At 41.1% G+C, this 23,565-nt stretch overlaps 1 long non-coding RNA gene across 1 annotated transcript in view; it reads right to left on the bottom strand.

The window, feature by feature from the left end:
• Window positions 1-7,436: 7,436 nt before the first annotated feature.
• Window positions 7,437-23,565, bottom strand: part of LOC141983759 (uncharacterized) — a 50,496-nt gene continuing 34,367 nt past the window's right edge. Inside the window, exon 3 of the long non-coding RNA XR_012638500.1 lies at window positions 7,437-7,624. This is a non-coding gene — a long non-coding RNA (uncharacterized LOC141983759). The remainder of the gene's footprint in view (window positions 7,625-23,565) is intronic.

Genomic DNA, 23,565 nt, shown 5'->3' with positions numbered 1-23,565 from the left:
AAATGAGCTCTCATTTGACAGATACATGGCTGACATAGTTCAAGGCTGTAGTGAGAGCTATGGAGATGCAATTGACAAAGCTTATGATGAGGAAGAAGATAGTCAGATGGGTCACTTAGATCAAGGAACTATGAATCGGGCATGAAAGGGGAGCCCTAGACTAGATAATGTAAAAAACAGATAAAAGAAAGCCAAAGAGAAGAAGAAAGCAAAGCCTAAAATCGAGGAGGAGGAAAAATGGAAGCATGCTTAAAATTAGGGCTGAGCAAATAAGTGGCCAACTTGAAAAATCTGGAAAAGAAATGAAATGAATAGGGGGGGAAAGTGCATGATCATGGAGGACTTCAATTTGAATGACATACGCTGGAGGTCTTATACTGCCAGTACTAAAATATCACTGGAATTTCACAATATTATAAATGACAATTTCCTATCTCAAAAAGTGTTGCATCCAACATGGGGGAATTCTATATTAGACCTTGCCTCAGCAAATAAACAGGAACTGATCACAGAACTAAAAATTAATAATAGTTTTTGTACAAGTGATTGCTACTTGATCACATTTATAATGTGCAAACAGAATAAAGTCCAGATCACTGGTATACATATTTGATGCTTTAAAAGGGAATTGTTCAAGAAGGATGTTGATAAATTAGAGAGGATTCAGAGAAGAATCACAAGAATGATTAAAGGATTGAAAAATATGCATTATAGTGATAGACTCAAGGAGCTCAATCTACTTTGCCTTCAAAGGAGAAGGTAAAGGGGTGACTTGATTACATTCTGTAAGTATCTACATGGGGAAAAATATTTGATAATGGGATCTTCAATCTAGCAGAGAAAGGACATAGGAGCCTAAGTCACATTTTTGAAAGTTGTTAGCAGTCTAAATCTGGTTGAAAGTCAACAGGACTTTGGTTCCTAAATCACATATGTACTTTTGAAAATGTTTCCCTTGGAGTCTCTACTCATACTGGTCTCTCTTCATAAATTACAGTGCCTGATATCATGAAATAACACTGTAGAAGAGCAAGGATTGGAATCCTGATTTTCTCCGTCCCAGTCCAGTGCCTAAATCACAAAACTATCTTTACTCTGCATATTTATTGTGTTTAGAATTGATATGAATTGGTTACATGTAACGTATTATTTAGTGGATATTTAAATTAAAGGTGGAATGACTCTTGGATATACCTTAATTGCCCTGATATTCCCACCCTCCCAGCCATTACAGGCTGATTACCTTTGCAAGCTCTGCACTTCAGCCAGAATGGCAGGGTGTGCTACTGCTAATCAGGTTTGGTGGAGGGAGCATGAGGGAGAGTTTGCTAAAAGTTAAGTAAGGATTAGCCCTGCACTCTGTCACTTTTCTGTGATGCTGTATATAGGAGACCTCTGGATGTAGCAGGCTTTTTGTTTTCTGAATGCTCCTCTGTGAGATGAATACTGTACTTCTGTCTAGATAGCACACACAGCAAAGCATAGAAGTGACAGCTCAGCACTATCTGTACTCTCAATGCACAAGGAAGGGATTTCTCATTTTCTATTCAAACTACTGCTTACCAACATCTTGGGCAATGACTTCACAATGCCATATTGCTTTAAACCTTTATTAAACCTTTATTTTTACTCACCGCTATGCAGTTTAGCTCAGCAGAATAAGGTTCCTGAGTGAATCTTGTAAATTGAGAACCACTGAAAAACTGAACAGTTATCTAGATTTAAATTTACTGAAGTATTTACCTTTCAGTTCTAATCTAGTTTTTATACAATACGCATCACCCTGGTATCTTAGCTATCTCAGAAGAACAACTATAATTACTGTGGTAAGGTTACTATCACTCATTTCATTGCTGGAAATGGCCCACCTTGATTATCATACACATTGTAAGGAGAGTGATCACTTTACATAAGCTATTACCAGCAGCAGAGTGGGGTGGGGGGAGAGAAAACCTTTTGTAGTGATAAACACCCATTTTTTCATGATTTGTGTGTATAAAAACAAACATCTTCTGTATTTTCCACAGTATGCATCCGATGAAGTGAGCTGTAGCTCACGAAAGCTTATGCTCAAATAAATTGGTTAGTCTCTAAGGTGCCACAAGTACTCCTTTTCTTTTTACTCATTTTAATGCCACTTACCTTGTAGTCTACTTTAGACTTTATTTGGACCAAATCTTAGAATCCTTTTGTAGACAAAACTCCCACTCATGTCAGTGTGAGTTTTGCCTGAGTAAGGACGTCAGGCTTTGGTAAAGCAAATTTTGGCTTGCTGTAAAGATGGGCCCAAACCAAAATACCAGATGTTAATACCAGTGGACAATGGCAAAGTTCAAATCTAGACCCAACCTTGGGGCTCAGGACAACCTCTAGTAAACAATTACGGATGGGTTTTGGAAAATAACTCAATGTTGTTATAACACTACTCATTAGAAGTCAATGGGAATGTTACTTTTGACTTCATTGGGAACAGTTAGGCCAGCACTGATTGCTTTTAAACCCTCCACCCTATAAGTACATGGGAGAACTTGGTGTGCTCTTGGCTCTGCATGAACTTGAAGGGCCAAATGTTCAAGATGCCTCCATTTTGTGATTGCATAATACCTGCATGTGAACGTTTACCTAGTCACCAGAAGTCAGGCAGCACTGCTCTTTCCTCTGAAGCATCTGGTACAGGACACTGTGAGAGACATGGTAATGACCTACGTAAGGCTGGATTTACACCTTATGTGCCCCTAGGCACAGCATCTTCAGCGCCCCGCTCCTGCCTATGGCTGACCTTTGTGTTGCACAGTTTTAGACAAGTAAGGCACCCCTAGAATGTTGGTGCCCCTAGGCACATGCCTACTGTGCCTAATTGGAAATCTGGACCTGGACATACATGAGCCATTGACCTGGAAGAGATTCATTAGCATTTTCTATTTATACCACGTCTCCCCTAAATCAGCAAATTGTTGATTGTTGAAATCAGCAAATTATGTATGTAGTTACTCTGCTAACCATGTGTTCCTGTTCTGTTACCCCTGTCTATCCCCTTCCCCTCCATTGTGTGCCACACACACAAGAATCTGAGACAAGATTGTGGAGCAGTACTTTCTTCTACTGCACAACTGTACCACTGACCATCACTATGGGGCCCTGATCGTGACTGGGGCCTCTGAGCATGAGGACAATACAAATTAATAACAATAGTGTACTAAAGTGGTCATCAAGGAGGTAACTAGGTTACTCTGAGTATTATGGGATTCAGCCATCCTCCACCCTTCCCTAACCTCCCATTTTAGATAGTGCATGTTCCCCTCCCCTCATTCTGTTGTGACGCTGTTAAATAAAGCAGCAAGTTCCCAGCCTGCAGTCCTGTGACTTGATTTATTTTGTTGTACTGAGCATGGTCCCTTTACAAAAAATAGTAACAATCATCTGATCTGATTCCTGTGTCCATCCAAGAAGTAGCTGTATTTCAATGGTGGTATGTAGACAGATATAGATAAGTTCTATGAAGTGTTTTCATAATTTTCACATAACATGTCATGACAGATAACATGATCCAATGGCTGGAAGTTGAATCTAGATATATTCTTACTGGAAATAAGGCATAATTTTATAATGGTGAGAGTAATTAACCATTGAAACCTCTTACTAAGGGTGGATTCTCCATCACTGTCAATTTTAAAATCAAGATTGGATATTTTCTAAAAGATCTGCTCTAGGAATTATTTTGGGGAAGTTCCATGGCCTGTGTTATACAGGAATTGAAACTAGATGATCAGAATGGTCCCTTCTGGTCTTAAATTCATAGATTCTATGTGCTAATAAATATATAACATAATACTATTTTACAAGAATAAGAAGCTGGTCCTGGTCCATTATTACAGGACTGAGATCACCACTTGAACTTACACGGGCTGAGCCACATCAGGCTATAAACCTGACAGATTAACAAATTCCAAAAAACAAACAGGACTGGTCCTGGCCAATACTTGAAATGGGAGACAGAAATTAGATATTGTAGATGACAGCTTCCTAACTCAAAAAGTGCTGCAGCCAATGTGGGGAAATTCAATATTGGATCTTGTCCTAACAGGTAAAGAGGAACTGATCACAGAACTAAAAATGAGTGGTTGCTTATGAACAAATGAGCATGACCTGATCACATTTGTATGTACCTATATGGGGAACAAATATTTAATAATTGGCTCTTCAGTCTAGCAGAGACAGGTATAATATGATCCCGTGGAGGGAATTTGAAGCTAGACAAGTTCAGCCTGGAAATAAAGTATACATTTTAATGATGAGAGTAATTAACTACTGGAACAATTTACCAAGGGTCTTGGTGGATTCTCCATTACTGATCATTTTTAAATCAAGATTGGATGTTTTTCTAACAGATCTTCTCTAGGAATTATTCTGGGGAAGTTCTATGGCCTGTGTTATACAGCAAGTCATACCAGATAATCACAATGGTCCCTTCTAGCCTTGGAATCTATGAAAATCCCAGGGTGATATAACAATTGGCTAGATTGGAAGGCAATGCACTCAACTTACTGGAGCAGGAAGGACAGGGAGTATGGTACCACACAAAACAATATTAAAGTAGATAAATGGCAAGGGAGCCTTCTCTGACTGGGAGAAGAGCAGTGGATGTGGGCTGTAATGCTTGCTTGTTAGAGGTGCGGAGAAGAAGCGTGACTTCTGTATTTCAGTCTAGATCACCGATGATGAGTATATTTGTGCTCAGAGTAGAAAGACTGTAGTAATGTGCCCAGGGCTAGGAAACAAATGGCAAAGTTAGGAACTGAGCCCAAAACTCCTCCCTTCTTCTAGCCCCCTACTCCAACCAGCAAAACCCCACTCCCTCCCCAATTTCCTGCTGATTTAACTTCAAGTGTTTTCTGTTTATGGCTCTATTGAAATTTCCATAGGTATAAACACAGTGCAAAATTAACCATTCTTTTTGCTCACTGAGTATGGCTACACTGCAGTAAAGACCCGTAGCATGGCTGTGACTGACGCAGGTTGGCCGACTCAGACTCACAGTCAGCAGGGCTATAAAATTGCAGTGTAGACATCCAGGTTTGGGCTGGAGTCCAGGCCCTGAGGCCCAAGGGGGCAGGAGGGTCTCAGAACCTGGGCTCCAGACCAAGACTGAATGGCTACATTGCAATTTTATAGCCACACAGCCCAAGCCCCGGGAGCCTGAGTCAGCTGACCCAGGCTCTGAGACTCGATGCTGTAGTTTTTTATCACGGTGTAGACATACCTACTGTATCAAATGAAGAATTAACCTAATGATGTAGGTGCATGTAAACCTTTCTAGCACTTCTCCTAAATTTCATTCAGTCTTCAGTTTATCACCATTACAAATGAGTTTTTCCTGCATAGGTGAATTCTGAGTCTTGCATCTTAGTCTTTTCTCTTCAGATCTTGGCATGCATCTTAGAGCTTGGACGAATTATTGATACTCATTTACCGGCAAAGCATGCTTAAGTGTTACTTTGTATCTTCATTCTAAGTACTTGTTTAAACATATTCAGTTTAACATGAGCAGTAAGGTCTAATGGCTTTGTAGCTTTTTTTTTTTTTTTGGTGTCACTGAGAACGTGAAATGAAAAGACCCATCGTTATACCTGATTGTTGCAACACATTTCCTTTTCACTTATTTCAGCCCAAGAGTATCCTGTCACCTTAATTTCTGTTCTGAGTACAAGAGGTTTGTAACACTCTCTTATGTAAGGCATCTCTGAAATAAAGTTGACTTGGGGCCTTGTGTCTAACTTGAAGGGTATAATGGTGTCATTTACTGTTAAAAGCAACATCAAGTCATAGTTGCTTCCTTTTGTCATGTTTGCAGTGTCTCCATTGAACTCCCTCTGTATGTGTTTTTCCAAAGGTTGTGGATTTGGGTCCTGATCCTGCAAGCACTTACTCATGTGCTTATTTTTAGTCCCAAGATCGCATATGTGTTTCAAATTAAGTATGTATGTAGCTGCTTGAAGCACTGAGGGCTTTACTTACAGCAGTCTGTGACCTGCAGCACAAAATACTTAGAGATATATGAGATTTGACTATTATCTGATTATGTGTTTGCAATGTGTATACATTAACCCCACTTTACAGATCAGGACAGTAAGGCAGAGAGATTAAGGACCAGATTTTTTTTTTTAAATGATCTCTAATTTGGGTTCCTTGGTTTTTTAGGTGCCCAATTTTAGACCCTAAGGACTTGAGTTCGAAAAGTGCTCAGCACCTGCAGCACTTCAAAGAGAAGGTGTTCAAAACCTTTCCAAATGGGCCGTTCAGCATTTCAGTCGGGTACCTGAAAATTGAGACACCCACCATTAAAGGTCCCTGTTGAAAATCTGAGCCTGAGTGACTTGACCTAGACCAGAGAGAGTCAGTGTCACAGATGGAATTAAAGACATCAGGAGTTCCTGGTTCCCTTTCAGCATACCACATCTTCTCATTTAAAAAGAGAGTGTGAAGAAACTATTGTTTACCCTGAATCATTACATAGCCCTAACTGAGGCCTCAGTCCTTCAAATGAATCTATGAAGGTAGACCTTATCCCCGCAGAGTCCCACTGGAGGACCCACACCAGCCATGATAAACTCTTTGGGGGCATGGATCATGCTACTGTATACATTTGTAAAGTAGTTAACTCAGTAGGGCCCAACCCTGATCAGGACATTTGGTGGTTGCTGCTGCTGCTAATAATAACTAAGAGATAAAGTCTCCATGTCCCATTACCACTCTCCTGACATCCAATTTCACTTATATTATATTTAATATTTATCATTCATTGTGTACCTCGGAACGTTTTGTTTTCCCACATTAACACACTTCATTTTACTGCTCTGTCTACTTGTCTCTCTTATGACTCTTAATTGGGGCTTCTGATTTTAAGCTTTAATGGATAAATACTGATAAAACATCCCCCCAAAAAAGAAAGAGAAATCTTATCCAAAAAAACACAGGAAATAACTATTTGTCTATGTGGAGCAGTAATGCAGACTACCGGGGTGTGATTTCTAAAGCGCACTAATGTTTCACATTAATCAGTCCATGTAGCCCATGCTGGTGCATACAAAAGGTTCCCCAGTGCACTTTAACATACTGATTTTTGAAACCATATTACAAGTGCATTAGGGAACATGACAAAAAGATTACTCATTACAGTTCATTCTACTATAATGAGTAATATATATTACTCATTAGTGTATACAAAGAGAGAGCCCCTGATTTTGGACACGTACATAAAACTCAAATTGTGGGGGGAAAAAAACCCTCCAAAAATGAAATTAATAAGTCCTAACACATAATACTTGTGATTCCCTATATATCCTCTGTCTTATTGTGATTTTTATTTATAGCGTGTATCACGGTATCATATTCTTCTGTGCTTTATTGTCTTGCTTATGTCCTCCCCTTACCTGGGATATGTAGTTTCATTGCTCAGGTCAGATCTTGCCCTTGAAGTAGTCTCTGTCAATCACACTGACTGCAATACAGTAGCATATGTTGCTCTATCTGTTAACAAACGATTTGGTCATGTCTCCAGATGCACATAGCTTCACTTAGAGCTTTCAGTTCCATTATGTTCTGGGCTTGTGAGTTCTTATTAATTCTATACATCAGAAAGAAAGAAAAAAGTGGAGCACATTTCTTTTTGAAATACATTGTTGTTTATACTTTCTCATTATATCAACCAGATGCAAATCCTGCCTTTGCACTGAATTTTTTAAAAATTTTGAAGGCTAACTCTTCCTTTACATATGTATGAACTCTGGCTTTTCCATTATGTTGTGTCCTAACTACCCTTACTGTGGTTTAAGAGATGAGAGGAATATTACTTAAACCTCCTCCAGTTTTTTTGCAAAGTTACTTGTCAGAGGTGAACCAGTCGGGGATTGTGGCTTTTCCTGGTTTTGTCCTGCTGGCCTCATTTTGTCCAGAGTGAGACTGTTACTCAGAATTAGGGCTGTCAAGAGATTGCATGACAGTACTTGTATGAGCACAATTGAAAAATACTATTTCTTTTGTTTATCATTTTTACAGTGCAAATATTTGTAATAAAAATATTATAAAGTGAGCACTGTATACTTTGTATTCTATGTTGTAATTGAAATCAATATATTTGAAACTGTAGAAGAACATCCAAAAATATTTAATACATTTCTATTGGTATTCTATTGTTTAACAGTGCTATTAAAAAAAATTGTGATTAATCACAGTTTTGAGTTAATTGCGAGTTAATGGCGATTAATCAACAGCCCTATTCAGAATGAGTCCCTTACTCTGTAAATAACTTCCCTGGGCCTAATTCTTCAGTCTATTACACTGGGTTTAGCCCATTATAACTCCCTAGGGCCTGATTCTCCATTACTTTGCACTATATGTTCCACTTACTTGTCTCCTCAGCTGTGCTTCCTCAAATTTCCACTTGATTTAGAAATGGGCACAAATCAAAATCCTGGATCAAAACACCTCTTAACTTTGAAGTTTTGATCTAGACACAAACTTTGTAGTTGACCCCTGTCTCTCTATCACAACCTGCCTGGATTAATATTGATGACCTGGAGGTGAAGGACTCTGCATCCCATTACTAATGCCCTAATTCATCACCAATTGAAAATGAATCAGGCTGGCTAGTAGTGTTATTCAGACATTTATTTTGACGCTATCACTGTATGTGTATCCTTGCTAACCTAGGAACCTATCCTGATGGGGCATGCTCCCCCTTTAATCCCATAGAAACTGCACATATAAACAAACAAGGTATTTTTTTTATTGACAGCTATGCTGAGTGCTTTCTAAGGGTGTTTGGGCAGATTGCTCTTAGCAACATAATTCAACCTGCAGTAGAATGATATTTCATTTAGGGCTAGCTTGTGCTAATAGCGCTTAGCCTGCAGGAATCAAGATGGACTGTGGCACCCCACCAGGAGCAATGGAGGTGAAATGACCTCAGGGATTCCGTGGTAGCATTGTGGCTGGAGCACAATCTGCAAGAAAGGGTGGCGTGAGGCATTCAGAAGGCCAGTCAGTTCCAGTACATGGTAGAATTGTGGCCCTGCCTACTCCCTTCCCTCCCAGTCATGTTGCTCCGGGGGAAATGGGGGTTGGGTAAAAAAGCATTTTGGTGGTGCAAAATCACTTGTACCAGGAAGACTGGAGGAAAACAATCACTTTTCATTATGAAGAGACTGTAGTGCTAGCTAGACGGGAGATGCTGCAATTCCGCCTTTGCTTTCAGTACTTGTTCCCTGTGATAACTTAACCAGCCAAGTCAGTGTAAAATAGAATCATAGACGATTAGGGCTGGAAGAGACCTCAGGATGTCATCTAGTCCAACCTCCTGCTCAAAGCAGGACCAACACCAACTAAATCATCCCAGCCAGGGCTTTGTCAAGCCGGGCCTTAAAAACCTGTCAGGACGGAGATCCCACCACCTCCCTAGGTAACCCATTCCAGTGTTTCACTACCCTCCTAGTTAAATAGTGTTTCCTAATATCCAACCTAGACCTCCCCCACTGCAACTTGAGACCACTGCTCCCTGTTCTGTCATCCGCCACCACTGACAGCAGTCTATCTCCATCCTCTTTGGAACCCCCCTTCAGGTAGTTGAAGGCTACTATCAAATCCCCCCTCACTCTTCTCTTCTGCAGATTAAATAACCCCAGTTCCCTCAGCCTCTCCCCGTAAATCATGTGCCCCAGCCCCCTAAATAAGTTAGGTCCAATTCAATACAGAGAAACTCCCAGCACCTCCAGCTTGTATGCCTGTCCTTCAGAGTTATATCAGAAGCAATAACTGTTCCCTCTACATGTTGTGTCCAGAAGAGGAGAAACAACTGGAAGGTCCCAGCAGCGGCTGACAGGCAACAGTGACTGAATTCCGGTTAGAACTGAAAAGCTAGTGGTACCTCATGGGAAACTGAAAAAAACATTGTATTTAGCAATGATCCTGCTCACATCACACTGATTTTAAATACTTCTCTTCCATTGTTCTTGATGCAGAAGGAGAAAATGAACCATCGGTAAATAAAGATCCTATTTTGATGGATGTGCCCTTCCTAATAAAGGAAGGGAGGAGAAATAGGAAATAGAAGGATAATTACTAAATGCACTCTGTTGCAAAGTTTTAGGTATCAGCTGTTCTTTTCAAGTGTTGTAATTCTCTGTAGGTTAACAAACCATATTTTATAGCGGATTTAGTTCCACTGGCAGCTCTGGAAAATAGAACCCTCTATTATTTATCAAGCAACAAGTTCAGCAGCTGTGATATCATTTCCACACTGCTGTGAAAAAGTGACTCAACACAGACCCGTAAGAATGTTCTGTAAAGGTGAGCGAGGAAGTTCATGCCCTATACCTTTTTGTCTTTGGGCTTTCTGTTATGTGAGCATCTCTCCAGTAGTACAGGGACAAACCCTGTAACTCATTTTATAATAGTGAAAGTCAGTAGCTGCTCCATATTAAGACTACAATACTGCAATTGGATCTGTCCCTGCTCAGGCCCTTCTTTTACAAGGCCCTATACTTGTCCTCCAATAATATTGGCTTGGAAAAGTCATTTGGCCTGACAATGGTCAGATGTACTCTGAAGGGAAAGGAGAATCTATCATCTCTCAGTTTACAGGACCTTCATCACGCTAGTATCTGGGTGCTGAGAATGCTTCTACAAAGCTTGAAGAACATTTGCCAAACATTTTTTGAGTTAGAGATCATTTTTTAGAAGAACCTGATCTGAAATTTTGAGATTTGTATAATATTTCCTTGGGACTATCTAGCTCAAAATTAGCAGCTTAAAAATTAACCCCCAGACTTTTCATATTGTTACATCTCCTTCAAAACTCATATACCAGCTATATCTGAAGTCTAGGTTGCATTTAAGGAAAGTTATGTTTTTTGTGGTCAATAGATTTCAAGATTCCTCTTGTTATGAATGGGAAGTTTTTTACCATTGATTTTGGAGCAGCATTGGACAGTGTATCTGTGTGAGCACCCAACCTCTGAAAACCAGGCCTCTTATGGTCACCCAGAAACTGAGGTACCCCAAATCACCAGTCACTTTTGGAAATCTTGGCCATTGCAGCCTTAAAAAAATAAATAAATAAAAAGATGTAAGGTTATTTCAGTAGGAGACAGCTAACGGCATTCTTCCTTCAAGTGATATGGTTGAAGCCTGTGTTGGTGGCTGTTCAGGTTTTGGGTACCAGTCTATTAGATGCATAGATCCACAGATTCTAAGGCCAGAAAGGACCTTTTTGATCATTTAGTCTGACCTGCTGTATAACACTGGCCATAGGACTTCCCTGACCTAGGTCATATTTGGACTAGAACATATCTTCTAGAGAAACATCCTGTCTTGATTTTAAAATTTTCAGTGATGGAGAAACCAATATAATCAGTGGCAAATTGTTCCAATGGTTAATTACCCTCCCTATTAAAATTTTGCATCTTATTTCTAGTCTGAATTTGTCTGGTTTCAACTTTCAGCCATTGGATCTTGTTATACCAGCCATAGGATCTTGATACAAGGATACTTAAAATTGCCATCTCAGTTCCATGATTCGATCCCGCCCAACTCCTACCCCCCCACCCCCATCCCCCAAAAAAGAGAAAAATCCTCATGCTTTTAAACATTTAGGACTTAATATAATTAGCAACTAAAATGTATTCTGAAAATTTTCATTAAATTGAGTCTATCCTTTTTGAGATTAAAAGACTTTAAATGACTCCTTTCTGGAGTATGTGTAGTTCCTATGATTCTTTGTAACCCCTGATCTTCACAACAAAAATAAACATTTACACCACAAAATGTGAAGCCTGGGTAGATTTTAACACCAGCTCCTTCCAGAGTCCATTTTTTGAGGACACGTATAGTCAATTTTTTAAAAGAAATTTCCGTTTGTGGCAGATTAAGCATGATTCTCTGTCAGTGAAGCTGACAGAGATAAAGAACATAGTGGTGTTGAATATTTTCATTTTTGAAGTCCAAACTAGCCAGGGCTGCTTTTCAAAAGTAAAAGTAAATTCCAGGCTCTGATAAAATTACCTCTCCATTCCCCACCAAAATGCCTCCTTGGCCTAGGGGGAATGTATACAAGGCCATTTTTCAGATGGGGGAAATGAGGAACATCAGATGTCAGGATTATTTTAGAGGTAAGTGAATTGCAAGAGGTTACAAAGGAAGTTTGTGGCAGACTTGGAAATATAATGTGGATCCCTAAAGTGGTAGTGTGATAGATTAGCCATTAGACAACAGGGCGTCTCATACAGATTGGTTCAAATCTCTCAATTTAGGTCAACAGGAGCAAGGCTTACATGCCTTTGCTTAGAGCTTTGAAATCTACCTATGTCATAAACATAGATGGGTCAGTTCCCCATCTGATACATATGGGCACAGGTCCATTGATGTCAATAGAGCTATGTCAATTTACACCGGGTGAGGATGTGGCACATCGTTTGTATGTGCCTTTTTAGAAAGGGCTTTGTGGTTTAGTTACATTGTGAGACTGCTGGTGCAAGGAGAGTGTTCAGTTTGAGTCAGAGTTCGGGTGGTTAGGCTGTGATGAAATATGCCTTACTTTGTACTGGATAAGAATAATTCATTTATTCACTGGTGTCATGACCTGTCCCTTCCTGGGCACACACCTTATTCAACTCTGGTGTGTCTGGGTCAGGAATAACAGCTGTTTTATCCCTCTAAGCTTCCTTTCAGGGCACTTGCTTGTAAATCTTGGGTGATCCTGGCTGCTTTTCCTAACTCTATTTTGAGAGCCCTGGAGATCTTTTCAAAACCCACTGATTTACTATGCCTCTGATGTCTGGTTTTCAAAAACAGATTTATTCAACCAGATTAAACATAAATTCACTTACTACTTTCCTATATCAAAATTTCAAAGTTCTCTTCTCCACAACTGGCAACGTAAGACTGATTACATCCTTAGCTCTTCATTTCCTTGCTTTTGTGTGCTTGGGTTTTATCAGTGATCTAATGGGTAGACTTGTCACTCAATAACTCTAATTAGTTTTCGATTTTTTTTTTTGAGGGGGAGCAATAAAAACAATTGCGAACTTTATGCTATTTTTGCCTGCCTGGTTATCAAGGAGAAATGACACATCTAATAAGATCTCAAGTCCTCACACTATTTCAACAGTCAGAGGGCAAATGCCTTTGACGAAGTCTATGGTTGCAATGTGGTTAGCTTCACAAAATGTTTCCCTTTGTCACATCAGTTGAGAAGATACACAGCTGAATACTGTTAGTACATTGGTGGGATTGGAGCCTATGGCATCTCTTAACCGCTAACAGGATTCTCATATGTACATTAAAAAGGAGAAAGGACAGAAAGGGATTCCACATATAAGGGCCCTTGAGAACATGGAGCAGCTGCCTAAGATTTGTTTGAGAGGAATGAGCCAAGCCAGTATAGAGCTATCATGTCCTCTCTGAATAGGTCTTTTCTGAAGGTGAACAGCGCTTTTTGATTGATGGTATCAAAGGCTGCACCTGCAGATAAGTAGTATAAGCTTTGAAGTTTGACCTGAGCCCATAACACAAGGAAGCCATGCATCTGTACCTTTAAAGCCATTTCTATGCCTTGTTTTCATTGACACCCAAGTCGTGAAGGATCCAGGATGCTGGTAGAGATTAGATGCTATTGGAATATAGTCATCATTACTTTTCTGATAAACTTGCCTACAAATGGAAGTGTGAGATGCTGGCTTCCGCAACAGCCTGGGGAATTATCAGCCACACCAAATTTAGTCTGTAGCCCTTGGTTCTGGGTTCTCCCTTCCTCGGGGACCTCTATAGAAAACTCTTCCTTCCTGCAGCTTCACTCCGCAGTCCCCCCTCAACTGAGCCACTTGCTGGCTTTTATAATTACTTACTCCCTGTCCATCTGGGTCTGATAATTGACCGGGGCTGGCTGGCCCCCGGCCTCTGGCTTTTAAGGGGCAGGCCCGCCTGTTACAGGGATGTTGAAGACGAGGCTGTCATTTACAAGAAAATTAGCATCCAAGCACTGGTCAGACTAATCCATGCATCAAGGATGTCTGCAGACTGCCTTCTCAGATGGAGGCATCAGTCCATTTAGAGGTCCCTGTTATTCCTTCCTGGAATTCACCACCCATAAGTGGCCTACATGTCCGCTAGATATTTCAGTGCCTCTGCTTATAGATTCATAGATATTAAGGTCAGAAGGGACCATTATGATCATCTAGTCTGACCTCCTGCACAATGCAGGCCACAGAATCTCACCCACCCACTCCTGCAATAAACCTCTCACCTATGTCTGAGCTATTGAAGTCCTCAAATCATGGTTTAAAGACTTCAAGGTGCAGAGAATCCTCCAGCAAGTGACCAGTGCCCCATGCTGCAGAGGAAGGCGAAAAACCCCCAGGGCCTCTTCCAATCTGCCCTGGAGGAAAATTCCTTCCCAATCCTATATATGGCGATCAGCTGAACCCTGAGCACGTGGGCAAGATTCAACTGCCAGATACCCAGGAAAGAATTCTCTGTAGTAACTCAGATACCACCCCATCTAACATTCCATCACAGGCCATTGGGCCTATTTACCATGAATAGTTAAAGATCAGTTAATTGCCAAAATCATGTTATCCCATCATACCATCTCCTCCATAAATTTTTTGAGTTTAATCTTGAAGCCAGATAGGTCTTTTGCCCCCACTGCTTCCCTTGGAAGGCTGTTCCAGAACTTCACTCTTCTGATGGTTAGAAACCTTTGTCTAATTTCAAATCTAAACTTCCTGATGGCCAGTTTATATCCATTTGTTCTTGTGTCCACATTGGTACTGCACTTAAATAATTCCTCTCCCTCTCTGGTATTTATCCCTCTGATATATTTATAAAAAGCAATCATATCTCCCCTCAGCCTTCTTTTGGTTAGGCAAAACAAGCCAAGCTTTTTGAGTCTCCTTTCATAAGACAGGTTTTCCATTCCTTGGATCATCCTAGTAGCCCTTCTCTGTACCTGTTCCAGTTTGAATTCATCCTTCTTAAACATGGGAGACCAGAACTGCGCACAGTATTCCAAATGAGGTCTCACCAGTGCCTTGTATAATGGTACTAACAGCTCCTTATCTCTACTGGAAATACCTCGCCTGATGCATCCCAAGACCACATTAGCTTTTTTCACGGCCATATCACATTGGCGGCTCATAGTCATCCTGTGGTCAACCAATACTCCAAGGTCTTTCTCCTCCTCCGTTACTTTTAATTGATGCATCCCCAATTTACGACTAAAATTCTTGTTATTAATCCCTAAATGCATGACCTTACACTTCTCACTATTAAATTTCATCCTATTACTATTACTCCAGTTTACAAGGTCATCCAGATCCTCCTGTATGATATCCTGGTCCTTCTCTAAATTGGCAATACCTCCCAGCTTTGTATCATCCACAAACTTTATTAGCACACTCCCACTTTTTGTGCCGAGGTCAGTAATAAAAAGATTAAAGAAGATTGGTCCCAAAACCGATCCCTGAGGAACTCCACTGGTAACCTCCCTCCAGCCTGACAGTTCACCTTTCAGTAGAACCCGCTGTAGTCTCCCCTTTAACGAATTCCTTATCCACCTTTCAATTTTCATATTGATCCCCATCTTTTCCAATTTAACTAATAATTCCCCATGTGGCACCATGTCAAACGCCTTACTGAAATCTAGGTAAATTAGATCCACTGTGTTTCCTTTGTCTAAAAAAATCTGTTACTTTCTCAAAGAAGGAGATCAGGTTGGTTTGGCACGATCTACCTTTTGTAAAACCATGTTGTATTTTGTCCCATTTACCATTGACCTCAATGTCCTTAACTACTTTCTCCTTCAATTTTTTTTCCAAGACCTTGCATACTACAGATGTCAAACTAACACTGTAGTTACCCGGATCACTTTTTTTCCCTTTCTTAAAAATAGGAACTATGTTAGCAATTCTCCAATCATACGGTACAACCCCTGAGTTTACAGATTCATTAAAAATTCTTGCTAGTGGGCTTGCAATTTCATGTGCCAATTCCTTTAATATTCTTGGATGAAGATTATCTGGGCCCCCCAATTTAGTCCCATTAAACTGTTTGAGTTTCTCCTGCCAAATAACCTGCTGCCAAATTGTGATTTTAACTCAGATATGGTAATATCCACCTCCATATCCTCATTCCCATTTGTCATGCTACCATTATCCCTAAGATCCTCATTAACCTCATTAAAGACTGAGGCAAAGTATTTGTTTAGCTATTGGGCCATGCCTAGATTATCCTTAACATCCACTCCATCCTCAGTGTTTAGCAGTCCCACTTCTTCTTTCTTTGTTTTCTTCTTATTTATATGACTATAGAACCTTTTACTATGGTTTTAATTCCCTTTGCAAGGTCCAACTCTACTTAACTTTTAGCCTTTCTCACTTTATCCCTACATGTTATGACCTCAATAAGGTAGCTTTCCTTGCTGATCCCTCCCATCTTCCACTCCCTGTATGCTTTCTGCTTTTTCTTAATCACTTCTCTGAGATGCTTGCTCATCCAGCTTGGTCTACAACTCCTGCCTATGAATTTTTTCCCCTTTCTTGGGATGCAGGCTTCCGATAGCTTCTGCAGCTTTGACTTGAAGTAATCCCAGGCCTCCTCTGCCTTTAGATCCATAAATTCTTCAGTCCAATCCACTTCCCTAACTAATTTCCTTAATTTTTGAAAGTCAGCCCTTTTGAAATCAAAAACCCTAGTCGCAGATTTATATTTGTGTATCCTTCCGTTCAGTTTGAATTGAATTAGCTCATGATCACTTGAACCAAGGTTGTCCCCTACAACCATTTCTTTTATGACGTCCTCACTACTCACCAAAACCAAATCTAAAATGGCATCCCCTCTAGTCGGTTCAGCAACTACTTGATGAAAGAATCCATCAGCTATCACATCTAGGAAAATCTGAGCCCTATTATTATTACTAGCACTTGTCCTCCAGTCTATATCTGGGAAGTTAAAGTCTCCCACGATCACGCAGTTTCCATTAGTATTTACTTCATTAAAAATATTAAAGAGGGCTCTATCCATAGCCAAATTAGATCCCGGCGGTCTATAGCACACCCCAAGCACTATCACAGTGGGGGCTCTAGTAGTTTTCTTCCCCAGTGTGATTTTTGCCCAGACGGACTCTGTCTTATCCATTCCATCACTTCTTATTTCTTTACATTCTACCTCATCATTGATATGCAATGCTACTCCACCACCTTTACCTTTATTTCAGTCTTTCCTAAACAGCACATACCCTTCAATACCTGTAGTCCAGTCATGACTACTATTCCACCATGTTTCTGTTATCCCTATAATATCTGCACCAGTAGCTCTAGTTCTTCCATTTTGTTACGTAGGCTCCTCGCATTGGTGTACAAACATCTTAATTTTTGCTGTTTGGCCTCGCTCACATTCTTTACCCAATTAGGCACGGACATTCTACAGCCAGTATGACCTATTAGACTGCTAGCCACACTGCCCTTCCTCCTTATGTCCATTCTCCTACCCACGGCTGTATCCTTTCTTACTTTGTTTTCTTCCATCTCAATGTTAAAATCCAGCGTGGAGATTACCTGGACATCTTTCAACCATCTCCCCCAAATTCCTAGTTTAAAGCTCTCTTAATCAGTTATGCCAGCCTCCATCCTAGAAGTCTATTTCCTTCCCTACTCAGATGAAGTCCATCCCGAGAGAACTGTCCTCTGTCCATGAATGCCTCCCAGTGGCCATACATCCCAAAGCCCTCCTTATAGCACCACTGTCTGAGCCATCTGTTGATAGTCATAATCTTGTCACACCTTTGTTGCCCTTCTCTAGGAACAGGCAGAATCCCACTGAAGATCACCTGAGCCTCGATTTCCTTAAGCATCTTCCCCAGCCTGGCATAGTGTCCCTTGATATGTTCCAGCGAGACAGCTTGTATGATTTTCCTAAAGCTTGTGAACAAGAGCGGATGGTTCTTGCTCTATGTTCTAGCTTAGTATCTTCTATCACCAACAGACTGTCCAATATCCTGTTAACCTTGTGTAGTGACATAGGCTGAGAGGTCTTCAGAACAGATGGTGTTGTACACCAAGATTTGGTTAAGTTATTTAACCAGCTGACCCTTGAGAATTGTATATTCAGACATCTGGCAGGTTTTATGGCTTTCGTCCAGCAATGGAGTAATAATTTGAAACCCCCATAGCAGAGATCCAGAGTGAACAGATAGTTCACATCTGGCATAAGAGGGCATAAAACCCTTCTTATTTTCCTAGTTTTTTTTCTCCCATGTAATTGCATCCCAGGACCAAAACTCGAGACACTCTTGACCTACCCATGCATTGTTTTTCTTGTGATACTGCTATAGGTATGTTTTGCACTTCTCCAAAAAAGAAAGCATGAATTGGCAAAGCCTATGAAAGCCGGAGTAGAAAATGTAAACTTGACTAGTTTTGTGCATTGCCATGTAATGTGGCCTTTGTGTAGCTGATAACAAAGGTATGGACAGATTACAACAGCATTCATCTTTGCATTTCACTGGCATCTAAAGACTGAATACGACATGAGGGTATAAGGACTGATGCAAGATAATGGTGATCTGTTCAAAGATTAAAACTTCACCCATACATATACTGATAACCGTTGTGAACTTTCATGGTAATTCTTAATAACTCCCCTTCAATTTCTGCATAGTTGCTTAAGAATTAAAGATTTCCTCCTTCTGGTGGGTGTGATGTGGAATATAACTGCATCACATGTAAGTGTACAAGCAGACCTCGATCAAAGTGTCTGAACATCTGTAAGACTAGCAATGATTCATTAGTTTCTTAAAAGCTTTATGACACTCTGCTACCCAAGTCCAGCTCCTCTTCTTGGAGATCAAGAAGATGATTTAGTTCTGTAGTGAGATACAGTGTACAATTCCATAACACCCCACACACTTTCCCAGCTTTTGCCATTTTCTGGAAACAAACTTGTAAAATTTCCCCAGGTTTTTGCACACCTCTGCATTTTCAGGTCCTGGGTTGAAACAGAAGCAATTAAATACTATAAGAAAGTCTGTTCTCATTGTGTTTCTGGACCATTTGCTGCAGAATCAAGTTGGACTCAAAGCAGACAGGGGCTCACTTCCAGGTTCAGTTTTGTAGGGAACACTGTTTTAGGCCCCGATGTCCCATGCACCCTCAGAGCCAATATAGCCCTCTCTCACCCTTACGTCTTGGGCACATAAGCCCCTTAGCTCCACTTACCATATAATATCTTAAAGGATGCAGTCAGTGGCCTTCAAGCCCTCTTCCTTTCACAGATTAAAAGTTGTCTTGGGTCCCTCTAGGGCTACAATTAGCTGTTGGGCCTCATTAAGAATCTGGGAATCTCCCCTTCCAAATGAGATAAAGTTTCCATTTCTCACAACTAACAAACATTAAAGCTGCAACATTTTTAGATGTAGAGAAACTAACACTGGCCCAAGGACTGAATCTTGCCTGGGCTACTGATTTGGAGGAAACTTCACATTCTGGGGCAATGAAAATGACATTGCTGTGGCTCCTTGATTTCGGATAAGAAAAGGCATCTGTCTGAAGCTGCCCAAGGGTCTGACATGCTAGAATAAGTCCTGGGGAAATGGTTTTGTGGGAAGAGGGCAGATAAGGTGGTCACAGATACATGATAAATGCATTTTTAAATGGCTCCATAATTTACCACATACAACACATTCACAGGTGTATGTTACTTGCAATTCTGAGCCTGGGGACTGGATGTTTTATTGATTTACTTATTTTATTCCTCTCATGGTCCTAGAAGCAGGGCAAGAATTATTTAAAGGAAAAAGAGATTTTTTTTTTAAAGCTTGCATTCATCCAAAATGGACTGGGGAAACTAGTAAGATGAAAAATCAACCATTTTCTTCCAGGCCATGAATCCAAACCCACAGGAAAGGCAAAATAGCAGCTGCAGCATTTTGCCAACACCAAAACTAGGCTGCTTGAACCCATCTCATTTTGTTACCTCATCCTCCCAACCCGCCTCCCTCCCATATGTCTGTTTTGTCCATCTGTTGTGGTCTGTTTGATACCTACATCCTATGGTCTCTGGGCCAGAGGCTGTCTCTCACCATGTATGTACAGTGCCTAACTCAAGAGGGCCTAGACCAGGGTGCCTAGATGCCATCTTAATATAAATAATAATCTCTAATTTTAACCCTATGATTCCCTTTTACTTTTTTCTGAATTGGGAATCTGAACATTTCCAAATGTCTCTTTAGCACAGGAGAACAGGCCCTGTGGTAAAGAATGGTATGGGAATCGGACTACTGGGGCATTGTGACCTCCTGCTCTGGTTCAAGAAAAGAGTGTGTTTGTTTTACTGATCAAACCACACTTTCCCTTTCTCCATCCCCTAACATTCAGTGCTTTGGAAAGACCTCATTAGTTACAAAGTGCATGAAATAGCTTTAAAATCCTCAGTGTTTTAAAATGAAATAGTGAATGAATTATACTGAATAATGAATTATACTGTGGAATCTGAAGACATCCCAAGTCCTGAGAATTCTGCAAACTATCTAAGGTAGACTTGTCCTGTGAACCTGTGCTGGACCCAGCATTGCGCATGCGTTAAGCTAGACTAGAGCATGTAAAACTAGTACAGGACATGAGCATTAATGGATGAATCTTTGAGGGGCTTGCCCACATTTCTCATCTGAGGTTACAGGGGCTTTTCTGACATACAGCCTGCATCTGCTGCAAAGCAGCTCCTCGCGGCTCCAGTTACGTCAAGCGGGACCCTTCCCAATTAACTGCAATCATTACTGAAAATATTTTAAGAGTACTAAATGGGTTTGCATCTTTTAAAAAAAAAATAAATACAAGGAAAAAAAAATAACCTGCTGCCAAATTGTGATTTTAACTGAGATTGGCATCAGCAGACATTTCCACATCAGCCTGTAGCACATCTGGTCCAGACCAAACAAATAGAAGATTTATTCTGTCAGTGAGATCATTTAGCATTCCTTTTTATGCTTCAGAAAGAGCCTGTACCTGTCAGTCACCAAAGCACTAGGCTTTTGGTGGCTGGGCTCTGTTGCTCTTTCTGACTAGCCTTGATCTGAGACTTCTAAGAAGGCTTGTGTTCACCCGCTCCACCTGGGAGACCAGTACCCATGCCAAGTTCATTTCCATAGTCTTATAAAAATCTCCTGGAGGATTTCAAACATCTGCTCATAAGTAAAGAAACATTGTCTTGAGATATAAGAATAATACAAAGCTTCCTTGAGAATAAAACTGAGCTAATGAACTATTTTGTTTCAACAGTTTTATATAATTCAAGCAGAAAATGAATAGAGCTAAACAGTCTCTCAAAAAAATCTCAGGTATGAAGGGTTTTCTCCTAACACAGGGTTTGTTGTTGTTTTTTTTTTTTCTCAAGAGTGTCATTTTTTTCCTGAGATCCAGAAGCTAACTCCTGAAAGGGAGTGTTTGTGGAAATAGGTTAGTGACACTCTTGCACTAATAATAATAATTAACCCCTTGCACTTCGCAAGCACCTTTCATCTAAAGATTACAAATATTAGCTAACAAGCTCCCCGCCCACTTGTCAGATACATCAGGGTTATGGATGATAAAATCACCCTGCCCAGAATAGAAAACAGAACCAATTCCAACCTGGAATGTGGCAGCCGTTAAAGAGCACTCAACAATACAACAGCACAGTTTGGACAGGACGTGAAGGTAGTAGAAAATGCAGGGGGAACTAAGGCATGCAGAATGTAATTATCTGTATTGCAATTTAAGCAAGAAACCAGAGTTAACTTCCTTATTTATACCAGCAAAGCCAGGCAATTTTTTGTGGTCAGAATTGGTCAAGACCTCGATTTTACATCTCAAGTAAATGATGGTGTCACAAGGTAGTTGGACCCTGTGAGCAGACCAGGCTCAGCTCCATTGCATCAGAGCAGATGGGCCCAATTGAGCTGATTAAAGGGGGCAGGGCTACCCCTGGGGCTGTAAAGGCCTTCCAGAGGGCAAGAAGGGGGGGAGTATTGGGGAGAGGGGCTGTGCCTGGAGAGAGCAGCCAAGTAGAGCTAACTTCTGGGGGGGTGGGAGGCCTGAAGTAAGGGCCCGGGTGCCCAGGCAGGTAGCCCAGGGGGCAGTGTTTTAGAAGAAGTAGAAGGAGAAAGTAGTTGGCTGAGAAGGGTGATCAGACAAACTGTTTGCATTTGGTTTTTTGCTTTGCTTTGCTTGCGTTTGAAAGATAAACCTAACTAAAGGAGACCGGGTGGGGTCTGTGTTTGGAAGCTGGGCAGAAGCCCTGTCCTGTGACGTACGATGGAGAACTCAGGCAATTCAATAGACCCTCATCTAAGGGAAGAGTGAGGTGGGTCTTTGGTGCCCAGTGAAGAGAAAGCCAAACCTCTAATATTAACTGACTGCACCCAGTTTGGGGGCTAACAGGGCAGCACAGCAGATGGCCTCAATACACCAGCCACAAGAACAGCTGAGGCAGACTCAGGCTCTACTCATGCAACAGAAGCATCAGGAGGCACAATTTGCCACACAACAGAGGTGGAAAGAAGCCCACTTTCAACAGAAAGACTGCTCACATAAATGGTTGGGCCTAGGGATGCCCGGCAACATGGTGGATGATGGAACTCTGGGCCAGCTGGAGCCCACACCCGGTGAAGCTGGGATCAGAAGATGACTCTGAGACCTTCCTCTGAACACTTTAGAGTGGCAAGGACAGCAAGCTGAGTGGTATTGACATGGGTGACCCGCACAGCAATGTTCCTGACTGGCAAGGCACAGACAGCTTACCAGGCAATAAATCATGAACAGGCAAGCTCCTATCCGATAATGAAGACAACCAATCAGGACTGACTCCAGAGGCATACAGACACTGAATTCGAGTAGAACCATTTCCACAAGGGCCACAAACATGGGAAGGATCCCAGAAATTACAGGACCTTGAGCCTTGGTGGATCTTCTCTGAGACCAGCTCAGTAGAGAGAACCCTGGACAAAATTTTCTTGAAGCAGTTCTTAAAGACCATAAGAAAGACCATACTGGGTCAAACCAAAGGTCCATATAGCCCAGTATCCTGTCTTCTGACAGTAGTCAATGCCAGGTGCCCCAGAAGGAATGAACAGAACAGGTAATCATCAAGTGATCCATCCCCTGTCACCCATTCCCAGCTTCTGGCAAACAGAGGCTAGGGACACCATCCCTGTCCATCCTAGCTAATAGCCATTGATGGACCTATCCTCCAGGAACCTATCTAGTTCTTTTTTGAACCCTGTTATAGTCTTGGCCTTCACAACATCCCCTGGTGAGGAGTTCCAGAGATTGACTGTGCGTTGTGTGAAAAAATACTTCCTTTTGTTTGTTTTAAGCCTGCTGCCTATTTAATTTGGTGACCCCTAGTTCTTGTGCTATGAGAAGGAGTAAATAACACTTCCTTATTTAGGTTCAACACATGGGAGCCCAGAGCTGGGTAAGGTGCTTTCAGGCAGCCTCAGAAGAAGAAGCTGAGCAAAGGTCTTCTTTGAGGTTGAGGGAA

This window comes from Natator depressus, chromosome 3 (genome assembly GCF_965152275.1).
Source record: "Natator depressus isolate rNatDep1 chromosome 3, rNatDep2.hap1, whole genome shotgun sequence".
Lineage (NCBI taxonomy): Eukaryota > Metazoa > Chordata > Testudines > Cheloniidae > Natator > Natator depressus.
This window is presented reverse-complemented; position numbering and strand designations above follow the sequence as displayed.